We start from the raw sequence: 6,159 nt of genomic DNA, 5'->3' as shown, positions 1-6,159 counted from the left end.
TTCATATACCGGTATCAATGTTTTTTTTCCAGACAGAAAATGAAATGTTTCAAAATGTTAAACCATAATTTTTGATAATTTCAGTCAAATTTGTATTGACAACCGCTCCCACAGACACAATCGAGTCACACTCAAGAGACGGCAACAAAACTTTCAGGTTAAAAATACAGCTGGAACTAAGAAAAATAACGATGAGTTGTGTAATTTTTCTAAATGAGCTTCGCAGCAACAATTCAAACGAGGGCCCCGGTCAGGATCAGGAGGCTGAGCGACATTATGACATTGGCAGGGGAGGATCCGGAGAGTCTCAGGTTGAACTTTGGAATGACAAAAGCTCTGACAACAAACAAGTAAAACACTACCTGTGTGACTGAACACGCTACATAATGTGTGCACAGCAGTACTATAGAGAGTGTGTAGAGGCTAACAAGCAGGTATTTGACCTTATCAGGCAGACGAGGCCAGGTGTTCTGTGAGTTCAGTTGACAGGAACACGGTGCTGCTGCAAAATGTGGTCTTGCTTTGGTAACTTACTTCTATTGAAGATCATTGAGTATCAGTGAACTCTTCCCCAGAGACCCTGCCTTTTCTGACCGGCTGTGGCTTCTGGTTGCAGCGGAACAACGTAGCAGCAGTGATTACAACACTCCTGTAAAACATACAAACAGACAAGAATATTAAACAGGCAGAGACAAAGTCTACATCCTCCTAAACTCTGGATTTGATTGCGGACTTTAAAAAAAACATACTGAGTGAGCTCTATTAGTACTAGAGAAGGCTTTGGTTAGACATTTTCTTGGATAGCAACAATGCTTATTGTAAGGAGACAGTCGACATCCACTGATTAAAAGACCAGCCTGCTGCTAGATCATTATCTGACATGCAAATTAAGGAAGCAAGTAACAATAACATTATTTTTGTAAAGCAAGTTTTAGCTTCCTCATGCTGGACGGCCCTCTGCCTGCTCCGCTTTACTTCAGTTTAACCCGTCTGACTGGTCGTGAACTATAATGTACACACAGCACATTGTCAAACAGCTGCAGGCAGGACATGTCTATAAAGCACACAACTTCAAATGGTCCATTTAAATCTAATCCAGGTGGATGTCACCGCTGTGGGTCACAGGTCAGGTGTCCAGAGGAACAATCAATGTAGAAGACCAGTGCATGACTTAATTACACTATAATTACTGAATGTTTTAAATAACGTAAAACATTTGTTTTTTAATGGAGTAAAAGCTGTTGCAGTAAATAGAATATTATCCACTTGACACATGCTTCCCACTCCTAGATAAAAAAAAAAAATGGCTTAAATCATTTTTTTTTTTCATTGTTCCCAACCTCGTCATAGAAAAGGAAGGTTGTTTTTCAACTCACAAATAATTCAACAGATTAAGTCCAGCATCGCTGCAACCCATCGCTGCTCTCAAATATCCTCCTGGTGCAACAACAAGCTGGTGGAGACCGACAGCGCGGAGAACACGGGGTGAGTTAACGTGCACCGCCTGACAGCATACAAAGCAGCAGCTGACCCTGTTGACCCACTTCCTGCATTGAAACGCTGAAGCCCTCAGGGCACCACGTGAGCACGTACAGGTACACTCCCCATTCTGGACAACATTTTTCAGGGAGTCTAAAGGTAGAAGAGGAGACAGTTGTGGCAAATTGTGTTGTGCCAGTTTGATTAATCCTTGTTTTCTTTGCAAATCCAGCCTGAAAACCTGAACTGCCTCCTTCTTTTTCTAAAGAAGTCCACTGGACTTCTTTAGAAAAAGAAGGAGGCAGTTCAGGGTTTTTTTTTTTGTAAAACCTTTAATATGACTGGGCTGCACTATTGGATATATAAATGGTTTAAAGTACAAAAACTGCTTCAGGCAGATATATCAGCACAAAAACTCTGAAATGTATTGCACAGAACCGCAGTAACATTAATGCAATGTAACATAATAATTAAAAATGAATGACAAAAAAAACTGTTTTGAATGTCTGCATTTAAAAACTAATGCAGGCAACATGCTACGTGAATAAAATTGTGTCTTAACTGTGTAAAGCTTTGGATTTTCAGTGCAAATAATTTATTGACCTATTGATTTCATCTTGCATTAAGCAAAGGTTTTGGTAACATGTGTTTTATTTTCTCAAATAAGTAAAGGAACACTGTGGACAGCCATTACATAAATAAATCACACTGAAAATGCATCCAACGTAGGACTGCTCACAACATCCTCTTAATTTATAATGTTTATTTACCTGCCTTTGTCATACTATTAGCAACTGAACCCCAAACAGGTCTGCTTTATGGATATTTCACTCAGTTTTAATGAATCTGGCATGTAGTTTTGTGATTTAAGATCATCTTCCCTCAGCAAGGCAAAGCAATAAACTACGGCACTTAGATTCCCTCGAGATAAACAAAACACTTAAATTGGACACATTTCATATGCTAGCTGACATAGGTAATCGATATACTTTTCATGCTCTGCCCTGCACTGGTGATTCATACATTGTACACAATCCTGTTTATTCACCGTGAGCTCCCAATTAGCTCATTGAGAACTCACAGTTCACCGGACAAAGGGATGGAGCTTCACCGAGCTGAGAGGACAATCAGCCAAAGGGCCACAGTGATTCTGCAGACTTGGCAGTCCCTCAATGAGGCTCAGAGCTGCAGATTGTTTGAATTCAAGCTGTGGGGTTCTAAATGAGCTGCTTTCAATAACACACACGTGATTGTCCAACTCTGCCACTCAGAGACAATATCCAAATGTTCAAACTTCATCAGAACATACTTGATCTCTGTTTTCTATTATGCCAAGTATTAGCTTTTTTTTTAAATCAACATAAACTATTCCAAACCTAACAAATAACATAACACATGCAGTTTTTTATTGTAAATAAAGATTGATTTTACTTATGTCCAGATATGGATAATGCATGAATATGCAGTAGTTCAGGAGAAAACAATAAATATAGAAAACATATACATAACAGAATGTTAATATCATAAAGACAAACTTACTGGATTGAAACAAATATATCCTTAAGTCAATTTGTAAAATTGTTAATTAGTATTACTTTCACGTAATCTGCCACAATAGATCGATATCATCCAAAAGAAGAAGGTGCTATTGTAAACAGGATTACAATTATGAGCCGTGTTTAGGCATTCAGTTCCCACCATTTAAATCTTCTGGAAAATAAACAACTTGAAACACTGAGGCTCCGCTTCCTTCGTGAATGCAAACCGACCTTTGTGTGTCCTGACTGAAATGGAATTTAACAACACATCTTCTGACCATAGGCGAGATCCGTGCAGCCCCACTACATGTACACAAAGCACAAGAACATAATTGACCCGATTACAGGGCTGGCTGCGCAGAACGAACACAATAAGCTGCAGCTTCTTTTGTCTTCTGTCTCTTTCTGAAAGACTGCGGCTGTGTTGCTGCTTCACAACAGTACAAAAACGCGCTCGGAGCCTGTTCGAACAAGTTCCCGGACCTGTGAATGGAATGTCCGTGGCATGCAGAAGCCTGAATCCATCCTCCACACACGTTAAACAAATGCTGCAAGCTGCCACGCAAAGGTTCAAGGTCTAAACGGAGATAGCTGACTAGTCTGAAATGTCCAAAACACAAGCAGAAATTACAGATCAATCCAGTCACTCCGTGTTTACCCACCAACGTTACATTAGAAACAAGACCGCAAGGGCTTTTTCTGAAATGCTCCTCTTAGACAGGATGTTTGACTGTATTTGTACTGTAATACATGCTACTTTTTGACTGTATTTGTACTGTAATACATGCTACCGTTTGACTGTACTTGTACTCTAACATTCTATCCAATAAATATACTCATCATCAAACCAGGTGTCAGGGACAGGAAATTAATAACAGAGGGTAATGATGATTAGGAAAAGTGTAACATACTGCAACAGCTTGAAAATAATGCTTTACTTTTATTCTTTTTATTTTGCGCCCCAATATAAGATCGATTCCTTGTAATTATTAGACCAATCCCAGAGGTATAAAGACTGCCGCATTGCAAAGAGTCTCTGCATAATGCTAATCCTTGGCTGCTACAAGCTAAAGCTAAAGCCAAGCAACAGGTGGCTAAAGTCCCCGTAGCTTTAGCTTTTAGCTACATTAAACGGAGCTCAAAATGAACAATGCATTTACGCAACGCAACGCTACTCACCTTCCAGCGGTCGTTCGGCGTGAATGCAAATATATCAAAAAGAGAGAAGTCGCGCTTATCCTTTGATTTTGTCGATAGCTGATTACCTGCGACACTTGTCGCTGCCGTCCATCACGCGAGGCGGAACTAGCTAAACAAACTACCTTTTCCGATTCCGAATAGTCACAAACGCAACTTTCTAGAGCGAGAACCAAACGAAACGAAACACGCAGCAGTCGCTTAACTTCGCCAACAATTCAGAAGGAGTCCGCTGAGTTCAGTAAACAGGAAGAAGAAGAAAAACGTCTTCGTTAGCACTTTGCTGTCAGAAGGTGTTCCCCCCCCACGCGAACTCCGTGTCGTCGTGGGAAGATTAAATGTGTTCGCGCATGCGCACTCCGTCGGAAAGAGGTTCAAAAATGCAGGTATCACGTGATCAAAATGGCGTGAATGGTGCGGGTTTGACGCGTGGGAACGATCTGCGGCGTCTGAGGAAGGAAATGAACGTGCGTTACTTTGAAAGTGGTCAAAGATGTGTTGGTATAAATAGGGAAATATTTGTTGTGAAACAGCCGAAAGTAATTAATAATAATGATTATAAACAGCATTTTAACTATAGATAAGGGTCAAATTAATCGCATTTAGTTTATCTCTTGCTGAATGCGACTTGCCGTGTGTCTTTTGGTTGTTTTTAAAGTAAATGAGGTTGAAAAGCAATTTTTGAAAAATTATCCAATGGATGGGTGTGAATCAAATCGCAGTTTAATTACATTTGAGCATAATCATACATAAATATTTTACTATAGCATGTGTAAATGGAGAGAGAAGGGCAATTACGCTTTTGAGCTATTTTCTTCAAACACTAATGTGTAGAAATATATTGTCTGCTTTGTACAATTGGCATGTTTGGTGTTACTTCTGTTCTCTTTAAAACATGAACAGCAGCCTTAAGCCTTATTTTCTGTAACTGGCACAGAAAATAAAAGCTTGAATATTATGATCTCTTCTGGTCAGTTCTTGAACTACATGTTCAAACTGCGTACTTTGTGGGACGTGCAACACAAATCAATGGCAGAGATTTGCCTGCCATCTACTGGACTGGTAAAGACTCTCACTGAAGGCAAAACAAGGTGCAAGAAGTCTAAAAAGAAAAGAAAAACTCAGGCCAACAATCATTAGAGCAAATGTATTCAAGTCTAATTTCATTCTGAGCCATTTTCACATTTTCTTTTTTTTTTACTTAGGCATTAAAGTTAACTTTTTAAAACAAATAAGAATAAATTATAATAATTATAATAATTAGATTTCATTTACATTTTTCCAAATGTTTAAATATTTGCAATACTACAAAAATTAAATAAAGCCAATTATATTGGAGCTGATTTTGAAGTTGTGCATTTAATGAAAAAATATTTATGTGGTCTTTCCTGCATAAACACATAATCAATTAATTGTGTGACAGCAGTTGCCATAGCATTTCCAGTCTGGAGTCCTGCAGACTTCTCTGCTGAAAAATTCTCTGTGAGAGAATATTTGGTCATAAAGGAAACGTTACACCACAGCAAGCCTGCCAGTGAACTTTAGCTGGACCCAGTATTACTTACACAGATAGGATTTCACTTCTGATTTAAGTATATTTTTATGTTTGGATCCAGAGTGTTTTTGGATTTTTATGACATTGGGACAAATTTCTTATTGCTAAAGTGCAGGGACATTAAGGCTCAATTGAAAATCTATGCATGTATCTGTGTGTAACCAGCATGGACGCAGTAGAACTATGACGTCGTTGTCCTCTGTCTATAAAATGACGCTAAGCCACCAGCAGGGCATTTTGAGTCAAATATCGCCTTCATCACTAGTGCACATGTTCAAAGGTTCATCCAATGTCAAGGCTAAAGACATCTGCAAATCATATATTAGCCATTCCTATTTGGTTTGACTTGCTTCTAAAGATCAAGCTTAATTGAAGTTCAATGACTTAATT

This window comes from Brachionichthys hirsutus, chromosome 13 (assembly GCF_040956055.1).
Source record: "Brachionichthys hirsutus isolate HB-005 chromosome 13, CSIRO-AGI_Bhir_v1, whole genome shotgun sequence".
Taxonomy (NCBI): Eukaryota; Metazoa; Chordata; class Actinopteri; order Lophiiformes; family Brachionichthyidae; genus Brachionichthys; species Brachionichthys hirsutus.
The sequence above is the reverse complement of the archived record's forward strand: the minus strand, read 5'-3'. Positions refer to the sequence as shown.